The sequence below is a fragment of the Crotalus tigris genome, unplaced genomic scaffold, assembly GCF_016545835.1.
Source record: "Crotalus tigris isolate CLP2741 ecotype Arizona unplaced genomic scaffold, ASM1654583v1 scf7180000018690.2240587, whole genome shotgun sequence".
In the NCBI taxonomy this organism is placed as follows: domain Eukaryota; kingdom Metazoa; phylum Chordata; class Lepidosauria; order Squamata; family Viperidae; genus Crotalus; species Crotalus tigris.
In genome coordinates, this window is record NW_024097149.1 from 1,054,877 (window position 1) to 1,082,865 (window position 27,989).

A 27,989-nucleotide genomic window follows, 5' to 3' on the forward strand; every position below is an offset into this window, starting at 1 on the left:
AGCCACACAGCCTTCTGCTGTGAATGGTCGCAGCGGCACAATGTGCCACATGGTATGCAGCCGCAAGTGGCTGCAGAAGAACTCAGACAGCGATGTGACAGGTGTCGGAGCATGGGAGGCCTGGCTGCAGTGGTCCTAAGATAAGCAGGTAAGACATTCCCCCCAAATAACACCTGGAGGCAAAAACTCTTAAGACTGTGTCTTATTTTGGGGAAACATAGTATGAGCCAACAGTGCGCGGCAGCAGCCAAAAAAGCCAATGCAATCTTAGGCTGTTTTAATAGAGGGATAGAATCAAGATCACGTGAAGTTCTAGTACTGCTTTACAAAGCCTTGGTAAGACCACGCTTGGAATATTGCATCCAGTTCTGGTCACTGCAATATAAAAAAGATGTTGAGACATTGGAAAGAATGCAGAAAAAAGCAACAAAAATGATTAGGGGATTGGAGGGTAAAACATATGAAGAATGGTTGCAGGAATTGGATATGTCTTGTCTAAGGGGAGACATGATAGCAGTGTTCCAATATTTGATGGGCTCCTACAAAAACAAGGGGGTCAAACTGTTTTTGAAGGCACCAAAAAGCAAGATGAGAAACTAACCAAGGATAGAAGCAACCTGGAACTAAGGAAAAGTTTCCTAATGGTGAGAACAATCAACCAATGGAATAGCTTGCCTTCAGAAGTTGTGGGTGCTCCATCACTGGAGACTTTCAAAAAGAGACTGGGCAGCCATTTGTTTGACATGGCATATGGTCTCCTGCTCTAGCAGGGGTTGGACTAGAAGACCTCCAAGGTCCCTTTCAACTCTATTTTTCTATGTTCTATTTTGAATTTTGAAATCTTAGTGCTGACATTGACCTCTAACAGTGGCTAGACCTTGAAGTGTTTATCTCTCCCCAGTGGCAATTAAAACGCTTGGCTTATGTTCCAGATTGTAAATTCAGTCAAGGGCTGTCTTACTAGACAGATCACATACAAAGGCAAGAGAGTTTAATTCAGATAAAGACCAGGTCACAATTTCAGGACACAGTCCAGTAGCAACAAAATCTTCAGGTCAGCAATTGGCATGAGGCATTCACCACAGTTTTCTTCTGGCAACCCTGCTGCTTAAATCAGCAATTGCCTCTAACTCCATCTTAGCACAGCTGGTCCTATTGTTCCCGCAGATTTATTTGGCTTGGACCTGCTGGCTTCTAGTGTATCCAAGCCCTCTTTTGCAATTCTGCCTTATGTTGTCTCCTTCTCTAATGCTGGTTCGTCTGCAGGCTGGGTGGAAGAGTCTCTTGGTCAAGGTCAAGTCTTTGCTGTCTCTTGATTGGTTGCTGGCTCTTTCTTCTTGCTGGACCTGCCAGCACTAGATCTATCTCTGGCCAAAATTCCTCTCATCCTCAGGTGAGTTCATGAGCCCAGAACTTGGTAAACAAACTATATGGTTTAGAAACAAAGTATCTGTCAGCCCCACTAAATAGACCCAACCAGGAAATCAACTCCACAGAAAGACTAAAACTATTGCTATTTAGATTAGCTATAATAACTGTAGTGGCACAGTGGTTAAAATTTAGTACCGCAGGCTAATTCTTCCAACTGCCAGCATTTCGATTCTCAATGGCTCAAGATTGATTTACCTTCCAAGGTTGGTAAAATGAGGACCCAGATTGTTGGGGGGGGGCAATATATTGACTCTGTAAACCGCTTAGAGAGCTGTAAAGCACTGTGAAGTGGTATATAAGTCTAAGTGCTATTGCAAATCTTGCCATTCTGATTTTGCTGTATCTCCTTCCTCTTCTTATATTCCTGTGAATTATGGAGGTGTCTGCCTGAGTCATTCCCAATGTTATATTTTCAAAAAGCTTCAGATCCTTCTGCCTAGGCAACGGCTCTTGCACATGTCCATCAACATCATCTCTCATACTCTCCACAGTAGTTCAGGTAGTCCATACAAACAGATTCATCAACTCCACTGTTCGTCTTCCATCAAAAATGCAGCAAGCAAACTGGTAATTTTCTAAAGGGTGACAAGAGCCCCCATTACCACTTGCTTTCTGCAGGCAACAAAGACGCCTTTTCTAGTCTCCAGAGTGCCATCTTCCCCCTGTCTTCTGTATGTTACTATTTAAACGATTTTGCTTTTTATTTGAAAATAGTTAAGATGATAACAGTAACTATGCCTTGTTTTATAAATCTTCTTGGGCATCCAATACATGCTGAAGATGATCACGTGTTCTAAGGCCAGCTCTGTTGTGTCAAAAATGTTTATGGAAGACATTTCCTCTTTTGTCCTAGAGTTTCTGAAAATATAATGGTCCCTCAGTACTCTTTGTTAATTGTTTCCAAGAGGCACAAGGAGTACCAAAAATGATGAGTACCAAACAAATTTTTCCCATAAAGAATAATATAGTGAGTCACAAAGCAGCCGACACCAACAAGTTCTAGCTTGTGCATAGAGTTCTAAACAAACGATGAATACCAGGACAAAATTTGTACATCAAAATGCATTGAGTACCAAATTCAGTAAGTTTCAAAGTTCAATACCAAGATACCACTATATGAATCTCAAAACTGTAAGGTGAGCTTTTTGCCCATCAAAAAGTTTTATCCACTAGTGAGTTTCTTGCACTAGTCAATTATATTTGTTTACTTGCGCTTTTTTTCCTTCCCAAATGTGTTAGGGATATGAATCAATAGTTGACAGTTACCTCTGCAAATTTATGCCATAATCCCAACAAGGATATAGCACAAATCGATTACATCTGTGGCAGGCAAAAACATTTCTGACACTAGTGGCAGGCAAAAAGGAGTAGGAGCCTGCATTTGATATACCGAGTATATATACAAAAAAGTATAGTATTTACTTTTTTTCCTTACTGCTGGGAGCAAATTTGTTTTATATCTATATATCTAAAACTTTTACCATGTTACAATGAAGAAAAAATTGGATAAGGCCAGGCAGGTGCAAGACTCACAAAGCAGCAAGCTAATGATAAAAGTTAAGAGAACTAAAATCTCATCATTAACAGGAACAGGATTCAGACAGTGATGAATATCTGAGATGCCCTTTAACTAAGTCAGATGTATGGGTCATCTAGACCAGTGTTTCTCAACGTAGCACTTTTAAGATGCATAGACTTCAGCTCAACTTCAACTTCGACTGGGGAATTCTGGAAGTCCAGACATCTTAAAGTTGTCATGATTGAAAATATTGGTCTACAGTAGACTGTAGAAAAGCCTGAAACTTCAACTTCCAGACATCCTACTTAGCATCTCCAAAGAAAATTGAAGTCTCGGTGCAATTGAAGGATGAAAACTAGCCCATTCCGATACTGTCCTCCTGCTGTACTGCAGTGGCTTTTAAGGTAATGTAAACCACATGATCTACCATTCAATTATAATTCCTTCCCATATGTGCACTTTCCTCTTCCTCACCTGGTGGAGAGGATATTTGTTAGTGTATATTCACAAATGCAGATTCACATGATAGATACAATGTAGGAAAACTATTGATGATGATGTTATCCATTCAGTCATGTCTGACTCTTGGCAGTTCTACGGGCCAGGTCCAGTGGTGGGATTCAGCCAGTTTGCACCACTTCGGCAGAACTGGTAGCTAATTTTTTGTTGCCCGAGCCCAGAATAGACTTCTGGAAGTGGCATCCACCCAGATAACTGGTTGTTCACATATCTGAATCCCACCCCTGGCCAGGTCTTTCCACCTCTTCCGATCTTGCACTACTTGTTTAAGTTTTTCTATGGTCTGACTGGTGTCAGCTTTGATGATGACCAGCCATCATGTTCTTCAGCAGACTGGTTTCCTTTTCCCGCTAACTCTTCCCAACATAATTGCTTTCTCCGGTGAACAGGAAGACTAATAACTGTCTGCCATAGATGAGAACTTTGTCTGAAGGGTACATTGTTATTGAAGTTTAAACCAAGCAGCCATTTGTGTAGGCAAACATTTGGGCCACCCTGAATGGAAGCAGTATTTCTTATCATTTTTTTCTTCCTCATTTTTTTCCCATAAGTGCAAGGTCTGCTTGTTTCCTATCAATCAAATGTTGATCCATGTGGTTGCAACAGAAATTGACCAACCAGCTTGTCAAATGAGCCTGATGCCATGGTCTGAGGCTGACTGGCTCAAAATCATTCAACTTCATGCCTAAAGCAGGACTAGAACTCACAGTCTGCTGGTTTCTTGCCTAGTGCCTTAACCACTAGACTAAACTTCATTACCATCTATGTGATACGTCTACCAGTTGCACATTAAAAAGCCTACAATGGTCCTGCTATCAAAGGGCAAAAATGTGTCAACCTGGAAATCATTATAGATTTGCTTTCAGCAATACTAATGTACTATCCCATCCGGTGCTAAATGTGATTTCCAGAAATAATTAAAATAGTTTTTCCCAAGGCTTTTTTTCTCATAGAATGGAGTTCCGCACCTTTTTTGGATGGAACCTTGTAGGGTAGGCAAGGCATGTTGTATGACATGTGTGAGTTCCAGCACCTTTTTTTTTTTTTAAGAAAAAAAGCACTGTTTTTTTCCATCTGGCCCATATCTGAAGTAGAAGTAGTTTAATGAAGAGAAGGACGAGGGGGGACATAATAGCAGTGTTCCAATATCTCAGGGGCTGCCACAAAGAAGAGGAAGTCAAGCTATTCTCCAAAGTGCCTGAAGACAGGACTAGAAGCAACGGATGAAAACTAACCAAAGAGAAAAGCAACCTAGAACTAAGGAGAAATTGTCTTGAAAGTTAGAACAATTAATCAGTGGAACAACCTGCATCCAGAAGTAATGAATGCTCCAACACTGGAAGTTTTTAAGAAGAGACTGGACAGCCATCTGTCAGAAATGGTATCGAGTTTCCTGCCTGAGCAGGGGGTTGGACTTGATGACCTCCAAGGTCCCTTCCAACTATTATTATTATTATTATTATTATTAATTATTAACTTCTCTGCTAGAATTTCAGGATATGCTGCTGGGCCTCCCTCCTTTTATACCAGAGAAAGTTCCAGATAGGATATCAAATATCAAATATTCTTTTTTTATTTTATTTTGCCTGTAATAGGTCACTAAAATCCAGGCATTCCAGTTTTGTAGTACTATTTTGGGATGTGAGGGGCTTTTCTCCTGCTCAGTCTCTGTTTCAATCTCTTCTAGTTGGTTGAGTAAGTAAGTAATTGTTTAGTTCAGTGAAATTGTTCTGTTGTGTGTTTCTTCTGTGTGACAGCATGCATTTCATATGCATCTAGGTGTTTTTGCTGTGATTTTATTTTTGGACCATATATCTAATAAAGCTGTTGTTGTTTGGCTGGAAGCAACTTTGAACAATAGTTGAGGAGGGTGGGAGAAAGAGAGAAAGACAAATTTAATAAATTCTCCCAATAATTGAATTAATTAAGCTCCATTTCTTGAGTTTCTGATCTTACATTCCTGGGAGGAGAGGAAGAAAAAAAGAAACCATGTTAGAGGAAACAAGGGCCTTTGGCTGTCAGATAAATAAATGCAAACCTAATGAGGTTACATGATGGAAATGGTCAATAGAGCAATGTTTAGCTGGTTATTGAATTAATTCATTTTTGAGCTCACCTAATATGCTGTACTATAGCAGTCAAATGGCATGGATCTCATCAAATTCTAAACCATGAAAAATTTTAAAAGGAATCAAAGTTAATATTAACCAGGCTTGTGCATATTCATCCATCAGGTCTTTCCCAAACTTGATTAAGTGTATTAGATGAATGAATCCTGCTTATGACTTTTCTTTCCCCAATAGTGCAGTGCTTAAAGATACAGGCATACCACCCTAACCTCTGTGTATGTGTGTGTGTGTTTGTGAGAAAGAGAGAGAGAGAGAGAGAGAGAATTTCTCAGTCTCTTCTACAAGAACTAATTGCTAACTCTAATGCCACCTATTTAAAATTATTGGGGTTTTAACCTCCCTTTGAACTAACTTGATTTGAGAAGACACTTTCTTCGAAGCAATGACCAAGCAAATATGCAGCCTCAAGGATTCAGCATATAAAAGGCTGTGATTATCCACACAAAAAGGAGATGCCAGCTGGTGTTCTAATTGCCCAGGAAGTGGGTTACTAAGCAAGCTTCTCCTTACCCAATTTGCTATTTCCCCAGGGGGGGATGTAGCCACACAATTCACTCTCTGCAGACTGCAATCACTCCTGCTCAAAGCCCAGTTCAAAATATCTTATTATTAGTAAACTGTTATGATTCCAAATTGATGGACGTGGCAGAGTCCAAGCAATATCATCATCATTGTCGTCATCACCATCACAGCAACAATAATAGTAATTGCTGCAACAGAAGCTCTAAGTTGATTATACAATTTCCCCTGAAATCATTTTCTTTTAATAGATGGTTTTGTTTTCCCACCAAAATAATAGCTCCAAGCATGGGGGCTTTTCTCAATCACTATTCTCTAGGCAATCAATGCACAATATAATGAGATGTTAGACATTTGTAAAAATGTACCTAGGATATATGCTTCATATTTGCTTTAGCTTTAAACTGAGCTTTTCTCGCGTGTATGTGTGTGTGTGTGTGTGTGTGTGTGTGTGTGTGTATGCAATTCAAATAGGAATAGCTAGTTACCAAGGAGACACACAGATACACACACACACACACACACACACACACACACACACCGATGAATCAGAGAGACCAACCGGTTTAAGATTTTGGCATTACTATATCTTCTTAATTCAAGAGACCATAACGTTTTAAATGGGAAGGAGGCGGAGAGAGAAGGGAATATGAGACAAGTCAGAACGACGTGCATGTTGCCTTCCAGCACCAAGGACAGCTCCGATTGTTTTGCCGGAGAAAGGAATTAGCCAGGAAAAGATGTAAGATGTCAACGAATTGAAGTAAGAATTCTCCAGAGCACTCTTGAGTTTGGAATTTGAAGGGAGCAGAGGGAGAATCAAACGAGAAATGCAATGCAAGGGCAAGAACAACCCAGATGGAACTGATTAAAAGCAAAGCTGAGAAGGCTTTATTTGCATCTAGGGGTGAAGAACAAAACCATGAGCCCCTGGAGAGGGATCTTGGTTACTCCACATTCTTGGTGCTTCCGCCAAGAGAAGCCGGGTGCTGTTTCTTCCTGCAGTTTTCTAGAGAGAGAAAGGTGGGGCTGAGATGTTTTTAAAACAAATTCTTCGTTTCAAGAATTGCTAAGGAAGGAGAAATGCTGATCTGGATTCAGTGTTGGTTCGTATCGGTCTTTCGAAGGATTCCGATTGCTGTTTGAAATTCTGGCACCGAACCTTTCTCTGCTTGCCTGCCGTTTCCACCCTGTTTCAGCAAATGGCAGGTGAAATGATGGATTTGGCAAAAGAAACCTAATAGAATCTGAAGCCTGGCGTTCCTTCCCTGCCAACCATAACATCAATGAAACCTAGAAGAAGATCAGCTAACTAAAGAGATGTGAACACAGCTGAAGATGAATGGAATATTCAGAGATGTGGCAATCCCCAAAAACTTCACTTAGACAAAGTTTGACTGAGAACAACTCAGCTCTTCTAGACTCTCCGGTTTCAATGGAGTTTCTTGTCCCCGCAAGTGGATTGGTTTTGTTGCTTTTAAGACAGTTCTTAACTTTTTGCTGCCCCATTTTGTCATATTTTTCACCCTCTTGGTTTAGAAACAAATCTTTCAAGACAAATTTCTTTGGAATGGTGAAAAAAGCACCAGAACAATAAAACATCTGCATGTGAAGACTTATGAATACTTCCCACATAGCTTGATTTCTCCTTGAAGGTGAAAACAGCAGAAGTGTGTAGATTAAAGGAAAGATTAACTTATCCACCCAGAACCTACTAAAACCTCCATGTTGAAACAGCTGGACCACAGTTGCTAAGGTAACTGAGCAATTAAAAAATGTTTAATAAAATAGGGACAAGTTTAACTGTATGACTGAAGGTCTATAGGATCAAGAGAATGGTTCTGTGCTTCAACTGTCTCTAGGAATGAGTAGATAGCATGATTCTTAAAATAAGGAAATTAAATGAGGGAATATTCATTAGCTTGTTTTAGAAATAAATTGAGGGTTTTTTTTAAAGGCAACTACTTTCAAAAATTATTTTTCTTATAGTTGGTCACACAGCAAGAAGTTTAGACTGAATTTGGCATTTTTATATCATTGTTATCATTGTTTATATATTGTTTTCTGATGTGACTTATTCTTAAAATATCACACTAGCTATAGCAATGACAAAGTCAAACTAGTAACTAATACTATTCTTCAGATTGTTCTGGCAAGAGAGGTAAAGGCAATAAGATAAAGAGTATTTCTGGAAAATAAAAACAGTCCCAGTTTACGAGAGCACATTATGATATAAATTTGGAGGGAGGAATGTACCTCAAAGGCCAAAATGAATGATTGTTGAAACAACATAAGAATATTAAGTTTGGAACAAGGAGAGAGGTTAAACCAAACAATAGCTTAAAAGCTAATCACTAAATCCCCCTCAGAATTTTTTTAAAGATATATTATGCCAACTTCGGGGGGGGGGGGAACTGCAAGATCCAAGTAGGATGTTTTATTTTTACAAGGCATTTTGAGCACTTTCTGATTAAAGAGATATAAGCTCAGAATGTCCTACAAACTCTTCTGATCTTTTGATTGCAATAACATACTGAGTTTGGTCCTTCAAACATTTTTATAGATTTCCTTATTATTTTGGCTCAGATAACAATTGTGTATTTGTGCCATTTATTTAACTCTCCTTTAATGCCTGCAGTGCCATCCTAAGCATTACCACCAAGTCAGAAATAATGGGCATTAAATTTACCTGATCTGAATTCATGCTAAGAAAGGCACATTCAATTTAGTGAGATTTCCAGGGTCAGGACAATTTAGCTTTGATTGACATGCACACTTCATTAGCAACCTTATCAGAAAATATTAATTTAAATAATATTCACAATTATCTGCCTTAACAATGGCTTTAAGGTTGACAAAAACCAACTGCCAATGATATTGATGCCATTTAATTTTAGCTTACACTTAAGTGTAGACTGTAATCAGTTAAATAGGAAGGAATCATCTAAAACTGGCTGTTTTTCTATTTTGTTCCAAGGTCAACCAGAAAGGCAAAGTTTCAAGGAAGTATTCATTTCTAGCTTACACGTAATATTTGAGAGGCTTATTATCTTCATTGGTTTGATTTGAAAGTAACCCTGTGTGGACTTTATGGAGGATATTTCTATGGCAGGATTAATTTCAAAAATAAAATTGGAATGTTTACATTCGAATTTGATACCAAATAAATCAGCTTTTTACACCAGTGTCCATCTTCTGTTTGATACACTAATTCTGTACAGGAATAGGATCTGGGTTTTTTTATTTCAGGCTTTAAAGATTGCTATAATATTTTGAATCTGTTGTAGGAACCATACAGTAGTCTTTTTTTGTGTGTTCTGGTCTTTGATATGGTGGTCTCTATATAACCTGTTAAACTTCCACCGACTTTCATGCAAGTGTAGTACATAGTGAAATGCTATCAATTAATTATCCAATGTCCCTCTGTAAGAATCATCTGTGATTCTAGCAAGAGCAGGGAAATGATAAAGAGATGGGAGTCTTGTATTTGGCACCATCAATTTTGGAAAGTTTTACTTGGCAACTGTCCTAAAGTGAAAATCTGAAGGCTAATCAAGATGTAAGCTCACTGTGTTGTGTGCTCTGTGGATGTTGCATGCTTCTGGGGAATGACACATGGCCTTAGTCCACTCACCCAAAAAGCAACTTGATCCAGAATGGAAGAGCGAGCATGCCCAGCACTTGCTCAATGATCAGGGTATTATTCCTATGGGTTGAGAAGTCAATTGCCAGACTTGTCCCGATGTCTGAAGAGGTTTTACCAGGAAAAGCTACCATTGAGGAAAGGGAGAAGTTGCCAAAGCGACTCAACTTACATGACTTTTCCAAACATGGGTAAACTACATTTCTTTTTCTTTCTTTCTTTCTTTCTCTTTCTTTCTTTTTCTTTCCATTTTTGTCTCGCTCTCTCTTATTCGTTTCTTCTTTCTCCCTTTCTTCCTTTCTCTCTCTCTCTCTTTCTCCTTCCTTCCTTCCTTCCTGCCTTCCTTCCTTCCTGCCTTCCTGTCTTGTTTTCTCTTATAAAAAACGTTCCTAAATCCTGATATCACACTTCAGGATTGTGAAAAAGGACTCTCTTTTTTCATCCGAAAAGTTGTGGCTTGAAGGAGGAAACAAACCATTTGAAATTGATTGCCAGTTCTAGCATATATAGGTTCTGTTCAGAAATTTCAGATAAGGGCAAAAATTAAAATGGCCCAAAGCAACCAAAATATTGTTTATTTGCTTATTTGTTTAAATGGTCTGTCCTAAGTTCGGTCAGAGAAGCTGCATGTTGTTTTCTGGGAAGAAAATGATGCTGCCCCACATTTGAAGAACCATGGAAAATTGTTGTTGATCCAGCTCTTGACTCTTGAAAAGATGGGAAGTATATGGAACAAAGTAGAAGGAAGGAGCTGCCTGTTGGCTGGATTTTGCATTCTTTCATCTCCAGTGAATGTGGAAATTTTTTATCAACCGAGTAATAAAGGAGAAATAAGTACATTCCAAGCTGATAGAGATTGTGTGCCAACACCTAGAATGCAGGATTTTAAGAAATTTGTACTTAATCATGAGCCTGAAAAATGTTTTTGTTTGGAGACCAAGAAGCAGTTTAATTCTGGGTGTAGTGTTGAGATATTTAGCACTGTAGAAATAATATTCAGGGTTTTTTTCAGCAGGATTCTCTACTCTTTGATTACTTTGAACATATTGAAAATAAGTTTCAAGGCTAGAAACAGGTCCTGGAAATGATCTCCAATTAGTGTCATTTTTGTTGCCACTAAAATAAGAGAGTTAAATCACTGCTGTACAGTATATAAAATAACTCATCTGATAGCTTTGGGATGGCGGAAGACTTAAGTTTTAAAAATGAACAACAAGGAATGCACAAGATGGAGAATTGGACATAGTTGGCTGTGATTGAATAAAAAAAAAATACACCCAGCGCAACACTGGGTTAGGATAACAAAATAATCATTTAGTAACACTATAACAACTTATGCAAAAGTTTTCCACTAATATTATTGGCAAGTACTATTTGCTGAAAATATTTGGGTGCAAGAGGGACAGTGAATTTGAAGTTGTAATCTTCAAATGGAAGACAATATCCATTGAGCTGTTTTTTAAATAAGACTATTTTGTCCATCCCTGAGAATTCTCCAGGTTGGTCACACTTTCATGCCTTGAAATGAGTCCGAAAAAGGAGATCCCTTTACAGAACCTCCAATTCCTCCTTTGGTGGGCATTATTCTTTTTGGTTATCTTTTAATTAAAATGTATTGAATAGGAAGCTGGCTTGCTGAGAAGCAAAATATTGAATAGCATCAGTCTGTTAATCAATTCTTAGAAAAATATGGCTCCTTGTTTGTTGCTTAAAAGACTAAAAGGGGTACCATGGAACAAACCAGTTTACCTTATGGTAATCTTGTGTTTTCCTAAAAATACAGAATCCTGAGTTGGAAAGACAATTCAATCCAACTTTCCGCTCAGAACAAAACTCCAATTCAAAGCATACCTGGTGGATGTTAATCAGTTGCATCATCAGATTGATCTTTCTGGTAATTTTTCTCTAAGTTTCACTCTGGGTGGTCAAGATCACAGTATTCTTTTATATACACCCCTTTGTCTGGAAATGCATTAAGTGACCGAGCTTGTCTGGGCTGATTCTTGCTTCCATGTAACTTTTTCTCCTGCCGTTCCCCAATAGGATATGTCCTTTCTTGGGGTTACAAATATCATCATGCTTTTCCACTTATACGAAACCTTCCAAAATGCTTCTCTAACTTTACCCAGTGTGGGTGCAAGCACTGGAAACAATCAAGGGACAATCAACCAGTTTCTCCATGCCATTGAGTTCTTGGGTCAGATGCACTGGTGAAGGCGAAGTTGGCATTCTTTTGCTTCTCTACTACAAATCTGAAAGTTTGCTAAGTAGATTGACATGCATGTTCCCCATAGCATAACTGAGTGGGCTGTCACTGAAAACAGCATCAGTAGTAGAGCTATCAGATGTATTTCTGCGAAACTTTAAGGCAGAGGTCCCCAACCTTTTGAGCACCAGGGATCAGTTCAATGGAGAGAAGTTTTTCTGCGGACCGAAGGGTGTGTGATTTTGTGTGCTGCCTGCATCCCACAGATAGGGCTTTGCTTGTTTGTGCGGGCTGGTTGCTGCCATGCCATGGACTGGTACTGGTCCACGGACCAGGGATTGGGGACCCCTGCTCTAAGAAAACTAGTGTCAAAATATGATATCTGAGCTGTGACCTTTAAGTCAGCACTGAAATGATGACAAAGGTACATATAGAAGAGACTGTTTGTAACCCAGAGTTGAACTGTGGAGTCCTTAGTGCTATCTGAGCTTGGTTGTTTTCTTGCAGGCATTTCATTACCCAACTAGGTAACATCATCAGTGCCAGAATGGAGTGGTGTTTGCTCTCTGTTATATACAAATGGTTTGCCCTGTCACTGTTGGTGGGAATGTTGTTTTCTTCTTGGTAGTTCCTTGATTAGGCTGTTCTTTACTATTTGATTGTGTGTCTGAGTTGGTAGTTCCTTGACTGAAGTATTGTTTACTGTTTGATTATTGGTCTGGTATTAATCCTGGTGTTAATCTCTGCTTATCTGGATGTTGATTGCTCTCCAGGAGGGACTTTACTATTTTCACTCCACAATACTGCCCTGCCCATCATTTTCCAGCAAGTTCCCCTCTGAATTTGAATTTTGAAATGCAGATTTCTCAGCAAGACTTTACAGTTTACCTGGCTATAATTGTGAGAAATAATTGACCAAACCTCCATAAATACCTTTGTGGAATCCTTGGTGTTCTCTGAGCTTGGATGTTTTCTTGCAGACATGTCAAGCAATATCATCAGTGCTAAAAGGGAATGGAGTTTGCTTTCTGTTGTATACAACTGTCAGTGCTGATGGGCAGAGCAGTATTGTCTCTTCCAGCTCTATTCTGATTGATTGATTGATTGATTGCCTTCTCTACAGTCATTTGAGGATGCTGGTAATAATATTGACCAACTCTTCTGAGATATTATAAAAGGGATTGTGATGATCACTGAACGTTTTCTGGATTCTTTGTTTATATTAATTAAAATTAAAAACATCTGGACCCAAAGGAAGTGCTTGGCACAGAAGTCACAAAGCCTTGAATCACAATTTGTGTTTTTAGATAACAAGGTTTTTAATTTATTTTTATTTTTTTAGGTTTATACCTCCCTTTTTCTTCCAGGTATATTGCTTTCCCTCATTTATTTCTCCCCACAGTCACAGTCCTGCGAAGAAGGTTTTGTAGAGAGAAAGTGTTTGGCCCCAAATTATCCAATGGGCTTCCACGGTTGAGGGTGGACTAGAATGTGTGTTTCTACAGTGCCAGTTCAACACCTTAACAATTTGACCGCACTGACTCTCAGTTCAAATTCAAAGGGATGATTGGATCATAGTTGTGTGGGGATAAAAGGCTGGATAGGCTTGATCCCTATCACTCTCTTCTCAGATTCAGCAAGCCCACATCAGTTTCATAGTTCTGGTGATCTGCTTCCTTGATGAGCTCAGTTGAGAAGCAATTTATCAAATCACAAGTGGCAGGTACTGCTCCTCCTTCTCATTCTTGGATTTCTGTTCATTTACCTGACTTGAAGCAAAGGGCAAAGGCAGATAAACTAGATAGTATAGGTACAGAAGCCCAAACCAAGATCCATATATATATATATATGTTTTCTGAGGTTTTCGCAGGTGTTTGTATGTAGGTCTTTGGTTGTTCAGGTTTTCTCCCATGTAAAATTTGCTGCTTGAAGCACGAAGCTGAAAACACCAGCCTGAAGATGACGAATGGGATTTTGTCGAAATGTCGCCAAGACACTTCCAATTTTACGCGGGAGAAAACCCGAACAACCAAAAACCTACATATATATATATATATATATATATATATATATATATATATATATATATATATATAGAGAGAGAGAGAGAGAGAGAGAGAGAGAGAGAGAGAGAGACAGACAAGAGAGACAGACGAGAGAGACAGATGAGAGACAGACGAGAGACAGACAGAGAGAGACAGAGAGAGACAGAGAGAGACAGAGAGACAGAGACAGAGAGGGAAAGAGAGAGAGAAAGATTCCAAACATATTTTGGATACTGTGGCACAGCACAGCAAGTTAATAATAGTTGTCTAAATTATTGCTTGTTAATAGTTAAATTGTTAAATATGTTCTCCTGAATTATCCTCTCAACTGGCCTCACATTCACAGCAAAAGATAGGAAACCACACATTCCAGAAAACTGGGTTGATAAAAGATGATTTTGAGCCATTATACTAAGCTCACAAATATTGCTTTCCAAAAGCATGCAAGATTGTACAAGAACAGCTGCTTTACTGAAGATTCTTTCATCTTCAATGTTTGAAAAGCTATTTGTAACACACCCAGAAATCTCTGCATTTTATTTGGAAGACAGAGTTCAACTGAACAGTTCAGTTCCACATCTATGCTCAGACAAAGGAACTTGGTTGAGCCTTCCACCTGCCTCAATAGTTTAATTATGTAATTGAATTATTTACACCTTATTTTTCAAACCAACTTTTCAAAAGTAGCTCAAAGAAGAAACTATAAAAGGTATTACTGGTCCAAATTGGAATTGATGTCATTTACTCATCCGTATAAGAAATATCAATTCCATATTTGTATTGAATCCATTAAATATCCAGCTATGTATCTACAAAATGATATAACTCATTTAGTAACATGCAATATAAATAAAAGAGGGAGGTTTCTTCAGATATTAATAGATAGGAGTCATTAAATCTCACCCTTTGGTAAAAGGTGACTGCTCTCAAATTTTAATTGAAGTTTATTTTATATTCTAAGAGGAATTCGAGTTCATATATCTGGACAATACTCCTTATGGGGTTTTACGATCCTGAGAATATCTTTACAGGAAATTCAACCAGTTAATGAGGCAGGATTCAGTTTTCTGAATCTGGAGCTATATAAGTGTGCAAATATTAAGCTATATAAGCGTGCAAATATTAAGCCAGCAACTATGTCAATTTTCCCATTTGATACTGGAAACAGTTATCAGTTAGGAAGCTATGGAATATAATGTCTAATTAAAGAAGACTTAACCCCTATTCCCATGATAAATTGACTTTATAGAAAAATCCAATTTAAAACATTGGGGAAAAGATGGTGATATGGGAAAAAAATGGAAACGAAGATATCAACTTTGGATCAATTGATAGACAATGAAAACCATTTTTTAGCTTACGCTGTGTTAAGAAATAAATATCATCTATCAGATGATATATAATATTTGATATACAACTTTTATAGCTACAGTATATGTGAACAGCATTGCTTGGACTAGCAGTATTTTCAATTTTTGAGACACCTGATATATTAGAACAGCTTGAGTCCAGAGAAGCGGCTGAATGCACACTGCTTCCGGAAGTCCATTCGAGGCCTAAGAGGCCTGGAGGAGGCCTCCCAGGCCTAGAACAGCCCACCAGAAGTGCATGGATGCCACTTCCAGAAGTCTGTTCTAGGCCTCAGAGGCCTAAGTTTGCATCCAATAAGAGAACCGGTTGTTCAGGTATTTGAATCCCACCACTGCCTATAACCCATTTTCTAGATTCAACAATACATTGATAAATGATAGATGGATTGCTGCCTCTCATCAGTTCTAATTCCTAGTGACTTGCAGTTTTCTTTGGCATATTACAGAAGTAGTTTGCTATTGTTTTCTTCAGGGAAGTTTTTTGATTTCCCAGTTTAGAGCTGAGATAGTTTGACTGGCCCAAAGAAACCCGACTAATTGCCATGCTTAAGACAAGATAGAATCTGGTTTTCCTTGTTCCTAGTCCAGCACCTTAACCATTGCACCACACTTGCTGTCACCCTGAACAAACAAAATGGACTGCAATCATTGGCACATTAACCCACACCAAGCAAAGTTAACATTAACCAAGCTTTGTATCTTGTTTGAATGCCGCTGCTAAGTCTTCACTGACCTAGATAAGCACATTAGATGAACCCAGCCAACGTTAGGCAGATCCATAGGGAAGATATTTTTCAGCTGGAGTTCAACCATAGAAACCTCATCCTAGTTAACTTTATTATTGTCAATCTTCCCAGATAGACTAGGCAAGAAACATGACCAGATAAGCTAATTCTACCTTATTGTAAGGCTGCATTAATAGAATCTTGTAAATCTGAAAATGCAAGTCTCCAGCCATCTCCTTTTATAACCTGATAATTTATGAAGATTCCTTCCTTCATTTCTTACTCTGCCCTTTATGCAGCTGTGGCATCCCCTCCTCTTAATCTGATTGTTCCCTACACAGATTCTCTTTCTCCATCCCCCAAGGTCATCCCCACATACCATTCCAGTTATTTAAGATGAGGTGGAAGGCATCCACAAGTAATTCTTTCCAATTAAGAAGTTCCAGCAAAATGATGTTTGAACAAAAAAAAAAGGGCTGTAGATTGGATTCAGCCTCTAAAAGGTGCTTCAGAGTGCAAACTTGACACCTGTCTTCAGCATCCTGTAAAATAGCTGCATCATTTCCTGAGATCACACAGCCAGTGCAGAGCCATCCTAGAAAAGTGTGGCTGTTTTAAAGTGTTGCAGCCGGGTATTTCATTCACACTCCTGCGTGCTCTAAAGTGCCTTTAGGAGATCAAAGCCAAAGCATTGCACGGTCCTTGAGAGGAGGGTTTATACAACATCTCAGGCAAAACAGCTTTATAGTGTGAGCATTTTCTCTACAGTGCTCAAATGATTTATAGCCAGAGGAGTTATCACATTGACCATCTTCTCTGAGAGTTTGATACTCTGCTTCCACTTACATTACCAACAAGTGCTGGATAAATCAAGAGGAAGAGTTTTCTTTGAATGTGCTTGAGAAGAAATGTGCTATAACACTTATAGGATTTGTTGCTAAAGGGGGCTACATCAGGATTTAGAGGGCTGGTCTGTTCCCCTCACTTCTGCATCTTTGCTTGATCCATCTGACTTAATCTATACCACCGGGGAACAAAGTACATATTGGCTTGACTTTAAAACATAAAGAGCTTTGGAAGAATTCATCCCTTGGGAGCGATATTGTCTGGAAAATTTGGATGAGAATTTAGGAGAAGGACGATGTCTCCTCTTGACAACAGATTTGGGCAGTATATTCTGATTCAGACATTTATTTTATATGGCAGCCTCTGACATTTGGTGACTAATGCTTTTTGCCTCCCATAATTCAGGCAAAATAATTGTGTCACAAAGATTTATCACAATCGCCCAAGGAGATGCCAAAACCCTCCAGCTGCTGAGAGATACAACTTGCCCGCTTTGAGCTATTGAAAGAGAATTCACTGCCACCAATAAAATGTTGAACCTTCCTTTTGGATGCCTGGATATTAATTTTAGTTAAGCCATGAGGGTGTACAAACTGTATAATGGATAGCCCTTAGTCCCAGGGTATATATCAGTCCCAGGTTCCTTTTGGTGGTGGTTGGAGACTGCAAGTCCTGAGAATTGTCCACCATTTCTTCCCATTTTGTGATGGGAAACATGTAACTATTCTATGGAGAGGATCAGAACAGCACAGAACAACAGAGCTGGAAGGGACTTAATCACTGAATCACTGCAGTTGTGAAGTTAGCAACACAGTTGTCCCAAAGGTGCTTTCTCCCCCCCCCCCCAGGAGGCAACTGGACTTTCTTGTTTTTTTTGAAGATGTTTCGCTTCTCATCCAAGAAGCTTCTTCAGTTCTGACTAGATAGCGAGGAGCGGAAGGATTTATATTGCTTGCAGACAGCCGGTCATTTGCCTTCCTTTAGAGAGTTACTGAAACCATTTTGGAGATTTACTTGTGTTGAAAGAAAAGTCTTCATCCTGGTTCATCCAAGCCGGGGATAAATAAACAACATGGCAACTGCTTTGGGAAGAAGGTTACAGTTTATTGAAGAGCCAGACTGAAAGATGGTTCTGGCAGGAAGGAGGAGAGAAATCAAGGACTGAGCACATGTGGAGTAGGTTTTTATACCCTCTGAAAGCCTTTTGTTTGGAATAGTTTCCTGTTCCTGAGGCATGTACTTTGAACTGAGTCTGAGTGTGCTTTTCTAGGCCTTGATATCTGTGATTTAATCCTATTATCATATCTTGCTTCCCTGGGGCTGGGCTAATGATTCTTAGAGTTTGGGTGAGGTATGTAGATTTTAGGTCTTTGTCTTCTTGAGTTTTCTGGCTCCAACTTTTTGATGGTTTTACATTTGCATTTGTATAGGGCTAGCTCCTGCTTGGGACAGAGACTTGGAGGCAAGGTTGGTTTCTGCTTTTAAAAAATCCTTTTGAGGAAATATATTTTTCTGCCCTTCTAATATTTCCTTCTCTGGGGCTCTGAATTCTCTCATTTGTGTCCTCAAAGTCACCTGAGAAGTTGCAAGTGTGTATGGAGCCTTCTTGGCTGCAGGATGTTTTCTGCCCTGTGTCCCTTCACTGTTGAAAACAATCACAGGCTGTTGGGGATGAGTCTGCGCTGTCTGAATCTCAGACTGAAGCACCAATGATTCCTGTAGTCTGCAATATTTTCTGGAAACCCATTCATACTCTCCCACTATTCGAAGGGTGTTCATTCCAAAGTGCATAGCTAAATGTCTATGGAAATTCTCAGTCATCCAGGTATAGTTGTCCCAAAGGTGCTTTCCCCCCCCCCACTTCTCAGGAGGCAAGTGGACTTTCTTGTGTTTCTTTTGAAATGACTCTCTAAAGCAGACATGTCAAACTCGCGATGTCACGTGACGTCGCACAACGTATTGGGACTGTTTTGCCATTGCTGACAATGGGTTGGGCGTGGCTTCCGTGTGATGCATTCAGCCCGCAGGCCGGCAGTTTGACACCCCTGTTCTAAAGGAATGCAAATGACCATTTAGTAACACAGTTGTTAAGTCAATCTTAACAAAGTCATTCCCCATAGACTTCACTTGTCAAAAAGTTACAGAAGGTGACCCTGAGACATTGCAAATGTCATAAATACATGCCAGTTGCTAAGTGTCTGAATTTTGATCATGTGACCACAGGGATACTGCAAGGGTTGTAAGTGTTGTCAGTGCTGCCATAACTTTGGTCACTAAACAAATGGTTGTAAGTCAAGGACTATCTGACTTCCACTCTCCTCTCTGACAAAATCTTCCCAATGATTTTGGGATTCTTCCAGTATTACTTTCTTTCAGATAAATTAGGTCATTGTAATTTAAAACAAACACTCTTTCAAGCTATAGTTGACTCCTGGCAGTGTCAAGGATGAGATTTTGGCAGCTACATACCTCTGCATTTCAAGGGGGGGGGAGGTGTTACTTTTAAATGGGTAGATGGAGAAAAAACTTATTTGACTCAGCTGCAGACTGTGGGAGCCTAAACCTGGGAAGATACTGGAAAAGATAACCCAAAAACAGATCTGCGAACATCCAGAAACAAACAAAGTTATAACTAGAAGTCAGCAAAGGTTTGTCAAAAACAGATCATGCCAAACCAATTTTATTTAATTGTTTGACCAAATAACTAAATTAGTAGACCAGAGAAATGCTGTGGATATAGTATACTTAGAGTTCAGCAAGGCATTCAACAAAGTAGATCACAGCCTACTTCTTGGAAAGCTTAAAAAATGTAAGATAGACAGCATCACCATCAGATGGATTTTTAACTGGCTGACAAACTACTCAGTGAGTAGTTATTAATGGTACTACATCTACATGGAGGGAAGTAAGCAGTGGGGTACCACAAGGTTCCATCCTAGGCCCAGTACACTTCAACATCTTCACAAACAACGTAGATGAGGGAATAGAAGGGAAAGGTATCAGATTTGTAGATGATACTAAGCTAGCAGGACTAGCCAACACCCTAGATAATAGGCTCAAGATCTAGATGGATCTTGACAGACTTGAACAATGGACCCTATCTAACAAAATGAAATTCAATGTAGAGAAAAGTAAAGTCTTAGACTTAGGCAAGAAAAACCAAAAGTATACATATTGATTGGGTGAAACCAGGATTAATAGCAGTAATTGTGAGAGGGATTTTGGAGTCTTAGTAGACAATCAATTAAATATGAACCAAAAAAGCCAATGAAATCCTAAGTTGCATTAACAGAGGGATTCAAGATCATGGGAGGTGCTAATACCACTCTATAAAGGCTTAGTAAGACCACATCTAGAATGCTACAACCAGTTTTGGTTCTCTTTGCGTCCATTTCTGCAATTGTGCTTCATGTCTTTGACTTCTTACAGAGATGTTCCATTCTACAACTGTTGTTAGTCTGATTTGGGAGCTTAAACATAAACAGGTCTTCCAATGCCTGCTTATTTAGAAGATCACCTTAGTGTCTCTCCATTCTGGCATGGCAGCAGTTGTTGAACTACTTTGCTTTCACAAAGAGAAGGCAAAACCAAATCAATTATCTCTGTAGAAAAGGACATAAATAAAATTTGCTGTGGATTTCTGTGGCGGAAAGTCTGAGTGATCTTCCAAAACAAACCTCAGCATGGTGTAGACAATAGAACTAAAAAGAATTCACTAGTAATATCTGCCTTCTTTTGATCTTAAATATATGGTGGCAGCAGATGTTTGGGAAAGAAACAAGATTGAAAAACAGCATATATTTGTGAAAATTGCATGTGACAAAGCATATAATACCAGTGTGTTTTTAAAAGCACGTATTGCTGGCATTAAAAAAAACCATTTAAGTTAAAATATCTGCCTCCAAGTGATGAATGTCAAAGAAAACAGAGGGAAATTTGTTCTATAAAAACATTAGAGGAAATTGCTTTAAAAATAGGATATTGGGATATGTTAGATTACAAACCAGGTATTTTAGGAAAACTGCTATATTTTGTGAATGGCAGATTTTTCTTTTTTTAGATAGACATAAAACAATCTTCTGGAATCAAATACAGCCTTCATAATGCGAACATTAAAACAGAAAATTGGTACTACATTATACACCTATATTTGTAGATCAGCATATCATCTAGAGTAAAATGCTTACCTTGGTAGCTCAATACCTACTTGATACGTATCATCTATCAATGTATCCCTATCAATGTAGTCCTTTTAAATCTCTCCTTTTTTTCAATAAAGGAAATCATAACATTGTTTACAGCATTGTAAGCTCATATTGCTTGTCCATCCCTATATTTGGACTGTCATACCTAGGTTTTACTATACAATCCATAAAGGAAGGGCTACTTATTGATTAATTGATTTGATTTGATTTGATTTTTATAGCTGCCCATCTTACATATGTCATTCTGGCTGGTTTACAAGATTAAAACACAAGCAATATCCCCTGAAAATAAAAATAAAAAAAATCATGCAAGCATTAACATATTGATACAATTAAAAACAAGCCATATTATCAATGGGAAGGCACAAACAATTCAGGAATAATATAAGCATTTTATAAGCTCCACACCACCACTAGCTGATGGCAGAGCCATATGTTCAGGGTTTTCTGGATGGTCAGCAAGCTTGGGGCCAATTTGACCTCAGGGGAATTGAGACTTGCAATATTGGTGTCAGCCCTCCACAGTAGACCAAACTTGGAAGCCAAAGACATGCAAGATAATATTACTTTTATAATAACAGAATCTTGCAATCTGAATGTTTTTCCCCTTTCCCTCCCTTTATGTTCATGACAACTGGGGGGGGGATGTTTTCTCAAATTATATTCTACCAGATTTCTTTTATCTAACCATTGTCTTAGTTGTGACTCTTGTCCCTATTCCTCAATGTTATTGTTCACCTTGTGAGCTGGTCCAGACAAGAAACACAGCCCAAAGTTCCAGCTCTATCTTTATTGTAAGGCTCCATTAACGAATCTTGCCTCTCTCCTCCCTCACTTTTACACCATCCTTCCTCCTTCAGACTCGAATTTCATTTGTAAGACTGTTGTCTAGGCTGCAGTTCTTTCCCTCTCTCTCAAGGTCCTCCCCTCATACCATTACAGTTTTTCCTGCCCATTACTTTGGCTTATGTTCCTTGGATCAGTAGAAGTTTCCATCTTGCCTCAAGAAGATGTAAAGCAGGGGTCTTCAAACTTGGCCCTTTTATGACTTGTGGACTTCAACTCCCAGAATTCCTCAGCCAGCAATGCTGGGAGTTGAAGTCCACAAGTCATAAAAGGGCAATGTTTGAAGACCCCTGAGGTAAAGCAATGATCTGGATGCCTGCGTGAGGCCATCAATTATGAGTCAACCCTGAATGACATCTTATAGGTTCAGCAAGGTAGACTGACACAACTGGTGACAGCCGTCACTCTGTAATGGCTGCAACTTCCACATGTGTGAGAGTTTACATCCATTTTATGCTTTGTGTTGCATGATTTCCTCGGCACATTTCTAGTAATTGCTTTCTCAGGCAGCCTAGAACTGTTTAAAAATTGCGGCTTTATAGAAAGAGAGGTCTACAGTGCTTATGTCTTGTCTGCAGGAAGATAGTTAAGTGGCCATTCCTACTTGGGCAGTTCATCAAGTGTTATGCATAAGGGTAGCAAACAATAATTAGTGTGCAAGCATATGGCCTATCTCTTCCTCCTGCTCTTGAATTGTAGCCTTAAAAGAAAGAAAGAAAGAAAGAAAAAAAGAAAGAAAGAAAGAAAGAAAGAAAGAAAGAAAGAAAGAAAGAAAGAAAGGCATGCTGAGACTTAACATCTGTCTCTCGCTTCAGCTGCTGTGCAAAAGACAAGTGAGCAGGAGTCAGAAGACGCCTGCAATGTTTTCATAGGACTTCTGTTGCTAGGGCAACTGCCTCCTTGTTATCAATATGTTGTCTCCCTCCGTCTCACTTGGGCATTTGCACTCAAAGAGTTGAGCATATGTCAGATCTTAAGGAGCAAGACAGAAAAGGAAATCGTATAATAATACACTGCAAACACAAATCAGACTTCATTCTTTTCTCTCCTGAAATATACAAATTAATTGAAAGTAAAAAATCAGTATTTTTTTTCATGAAGCAGATCAACATATTCAAGGGCACTCTAAATCCTGTTATGATTTAAGCATGACCATTAAATATGAGATCTGGAAAAAAATCCCATGCTGCTTTTCATACTGACCAGGATTTAACTATATTTCAGTTGTTAATTTAATATCTATTGCTATGATGTCAATTTCCCGGAATATCATTTATTTTCTCTCACCAAATAACCAATGTTATTCCCGAGTAATCTCTTGATCCTGTGAGATTAGGAGGATAATTTTATTAGCATTGAATGTAATAGAAAGATTATCTTTACTTTACCTGACTGAAACTTATTAATTATGTGCAATAAAAGCATAATACCTGTCTACTACAATTTCCAGGTTCATTGATCTTCTAATTTTAAAATGTTACATTAAAAAGTATTTTGCTTACATAGATACTCTATGAAATGTTAATTGTTAACATGTGAGATCATGGTAATAACTATTAGAAGAGGTTTTAAAATAAAACAAACAGTGAACAATTTTCTAACTGCACAAACTGTATAAGCTAAAGGGAGTTTTCCTAGACTGACAATCATTTTATTCATAACCTCCAGAGAAGAACATTTATGGTAATGAGTTGATCTTTTAGTTAATTCTCATTTTATGAAGCCAGCTACAACAAGCTGCAAAACTGAACTGAAACTTTATATTCCATGTAAATGACAAATTTATTTATCTCTAATTTCATTAAAAAATCGAATCCTGGGTAAAGCCATACAGTAAAACAAATAAATGCGAACACCAGGATAAAATTAAACTAAAAATCATTTAATAAAATGCTGAGCTTTCATCAGTCAGCACTACCGACATCATCAGAGCTTAAGAATAGGTCAATGGGAGTCTCTATTTATAACACTGGCTGGTTTTGCACACGGCTCCTGGACCTAGTCATCGGACCATCCAATAATCCTAATTGTTTAATACCTAGGTGACGCGCATTGGCTGTTTTCTTGATGTTTTTTAAGGTTGCAATTCTGTTATTCACCTCTCTTCCTCCAATCTCCCCCTTCATACGTACACCGTTGTCTATTATCCCACCACTGGTTCCCAAAGTTGCCATTTTCCTTTCCCCCCTTTTTTGGCCATTCGCTTCCTTCGTATGTGTCCAGTTGTTTACTTCCACTCTATTGAGTCTCAGGCTTGCTGTTTGTTTCCTCCCCCTTTTTTCTTTCGATCATCCTTCTCATGTTTCTGTAACCATCCGCTGCGTCATCAATGCTTTTTGGAGTTGCTGTTCTCTGCTCCCCCCTTTTTTTTGGTTTTCGCTTTGTTCATATCGCTCCAACTTGAGCGTCTCTTTAATGGGATCACCCATCTCAAGTATAATAGCAGAGGCAGTCCTACATCGGCTGGAGTTAATTTATTCAAATCATACGTTGCTTGAAGCTTCAGCTAAATGCGATAGACACCACTCTTATCTACCTTGGCCAATATATTAGTGAACATGGGAGTAAAGATGGGTTAAAGGTTCTGAAAGTAAAACATTGAGAGAAATTAAAAGGTTGAAATTGTGCAGGCATAGAGTTCTTTAATTGTTTTTATAAACATTTAATTAATTAATTTAAAGCATTTAAAACCTAGAATCAAGATCCCGTGAAGTGTTAATACCACTTTACAATGCCTTGGTAAGGCCACACTTGGAATACTGCATCCAGTTTTGGTCACCATGATGTAAAAAAGATGTTGAGATTCTAGAAAGAGTACAGAGAAGAGCAACAAAGATGATCAGGGGACTGGAGGCTAAAACATACAAGGAACGGTTGCTGGAATTGGGAATGTCTAGATTAATGAAGAGAAGGACAAGGGGGGACATGATAGCAGTGTTCCAATATCTCAGGGGCTGCCACAAAGAAGAGGGAATCAAGCTATTCTCCAAAGTGCCTGAAGAAAGGACAAGACGCAACAGATGAAAACTAACCAAAGAGAAAAGCAACCTAGAACTAAGGAGAAATTGTCTGACAGTTAGAACAATTAATCAGTGGAACAACCTGCCTCTAGAAGCGGTGAATGCTCCAACACTGGAAGTTTTAAAGAAGAGACTGGACAGCCATTTATCTGAAATGATATAGGGTTTCCTGCCTGAGCAGGGGGTTGGACTTGATGACGTCCAAGGTCCCTTCCAACTTTATTATTATTATTATTATTATTATTATTATTATTATTATTATTATTAGAGCCACCCATCTTATAATGAAGTCTGGGTGGCTCTCAATCAATAAACAGATCATGGAGAAAAAAAAACATATTTCTGCTAGAAAGCTGACAATCAGGTATGGTACTGGCGAGATTCCCTTCCTCCCTGAATTTTTTTACAAATTCTTTTCCTCAGAATCTCCAGAGAATCAGGACTCAATATGGCAGGTGAACTAGTCTCCTCCATAAATGGAGAAACCTCTCCTCTTCAGAATGCCGCTGTGGTGCTCTAAAGCAGACAGTACAACATATGGTCATGGTTCCAACAGATGAAATTCTTCAGAGAACTTCAAGGCATTGTTTACCTTAAAGAATCTTTACTTGAGTAGCATAGCATCGGCACTAACACAGTCGAAGCCAAAAACTGGATTCCCCTCCCCTGAGCACATAGTATCAAAGCACAATTCCCTCCTCCAGTTAACTGTCATAAATCACACTCTCCAATTAGTTTGAAATTCAGGCTCTCCCTCCAATTCTCCAGCCCGCCAATTCTTATCATCTCTTATTTCATTAACCTTGGTTCCCACAGTAAGTCCAGTATTATTATGTCTATCTAATTCTCATGCACATTCCTCTCCCCTAGCATCATCTAACTCTAAAAGTAAAACATAAGAAGAAAATGGTTGCATCTCTAACTGTTGTCAAAGCAAAAACATCCGATGTTAGCAGTGTTGACTCATACATAATAATAATAATAAAGTTGGAAAGAACCTTGGAAGTCATCTAGTCCAACCGCCTGCTCAGACCTGTGTTCATTTGAACCGCCTTGGCTCCTGATTTCTTGCACTTGACAACTTCCGTGCTACTCCTGCCAAAACACCTGGCATTCAATTCAGTTTCAGCACTCTGAGTATGGGCAGATGAGCCTGGCACGTAGCCTTGAGTCAAATCTGATTTCAAATTCTGCATGATCAAAACAAATCGAAGGCTTTGGGCTCTGGTGAATGGTGCCAAGCTAATACTTATAGGGTATTGGGCCAAATTATTCATGTAGGTTGCATAAGGCAATGAATGTTATTTTTTTGGTACCAGACTTTCTCTGTGGCATTGTATCTCAACTAATATAATTTGTTTGTTTGTTTTGTATCCTGCCTTTGTTATTTTTATAGATATCTCAAGAAAACAAACATATCCAACACACCTTCTTCCTCCTATTTTGCCCTACAGCAACAACCCTGTGATTTGGGTTGAGGGAGAGGTACAAAGTCACCCAGCTGCCTTTCATGGCTAAGGCAGGACTTGAACTCATGGTCCTCTGATTTCTAACCTGGTGCCTTAACACTAGACCTTACTGAGTATGCCACCCACTAAGCTTGCTGTGAGTTTTAATTTGATCATTAACTTAGCTAGTTCTAATAGCAATCAATGTTAGTTAACTAATTTTGCCAGGAAATCATAATCATTAGGATCCTACTGATCATGATTATGGGGTCCTATCAGTGAAGCTGAAGGTAGAATCAAGTTTGTCAACCATTAACCCTCCTAGAAATTTTGAAAACTCAGGGATCAGAAAGCTAGGAAAGCTAAGCCACCTTTCAAGGGCATGTTAGTGGGTAATGTTTAGGGCATTCAACAAGGCATCTTAAAAAGGAGGTGGAAAAGTAGAAACTTACTTTTTAAACAGTTTTAAAAGATTTTTAAAAATTATTTTAAGTTGGTAAAGGACACTTGCTTCATTGGTTCAACTCGTGTTTTGGGTTTGATCATTTCGGAGGTCTTTGTGTTGTTTGTTTTTCATTCTCCCCTACCACCAAACATCTAAGACAGCGGTTCTCAACCTATGGGTCACGACCCCATTTGGGGTCGATCGACCATTTTTCGGGGGTCGCCAAAGGCGGCAATCCGCCATTTTCTCCCCTCCGGGGGCACCACCGCGCATGCGCACCGCGCATGGGGGCGCCACCACGCATGCGCACCACGCATGGGGGCACCACCGTGCATGCGCACCACGCATGGGGCGCCATGCGTGCGTGCCATGCATGGGCGGTGCCGCGCATGCGTGCCGCGCATGGGGGCGCCATGCATGCGCGCCACGCCGCGCATGCGCATAACGTTTGTGTGACGGGGGTCGCCGTCACACAAATGTTGAGAACCGCTGATCTAAGAGGAATATTTCAAAACTTCAGTAAAGTCCCTGAAGATATTCTGCTGAAATGTAATGGGTGATGTTGTTTAATGCACCTATCATTCCTCCTCTTTTAAAACCATTTTCTGGAGAAAAAAAAATTGAAGCGGCTGCAGGTTTGTAATGCTTCTGCATTAAAGCTAATAATTTTTTTTATTGCATCTCAAAGTGCTTTAAGAGTCAAATTGAATCAGTTTGCCTTCAGATGTTGAATCACAATCTCAAATTGAATTATGCCCTCATTGAATCTTAAATGTCTTCTTTAAATTAAATAAAGACTTCTTGTATCCACTGTTGCAACCCTGAAATAGTGGTTTGCACTCACCCATGACTTGGTAGAGTACATTTTCTGTTTAAGTTCCAGAGAATTCCTGGGCTTAGCTCATACATCATCCTAACTCATAATGTAGTTTGTTTGGTTTCAGTGTATGAACCTGACAGTTAGAACAATTAATCAGTGGAACAACTTGCATCCAGAAGGTATGAATGCTCCAACGTTGTACGTTTTAAAGAAAAGATTGGACAACCATTTGTCTGAAATGGTATAGGGTTTC

The 27,989-nt window shown here is 39.0% G+C and overlaps 1 protein-coding gene across 9 annotated transcripts in view; it reads left to right on the forward strand.

Moving 5' to 3' along the window:
* The window catches only part of KCNMB2 (potassium calcium-activated channel subfamily M regulatory beta subunit 2), a 381,704-nt gene that overhangs the window by 246,239 nt on the left and 107,476 nt on the right, over nucleotides 1–27,989 (forward strand). Inside the window, exon 1 of one of the 9 annotated variants that reach the window (XM_039355427.1) lies at nucleotides 6,635–7,873. The exons of the other annotated variants lie outside the window; for them this stretch is intronic. The gene's annotated coding sequence lies outside the window, so the exon portion shown is untranslated. Of the gene's footprint in view, nucleotides 1–6,634; nucleotides 7,874–27,989 lie in introns of those variants that run through there. 9 annotated transcript variants of the gene reach the window in all.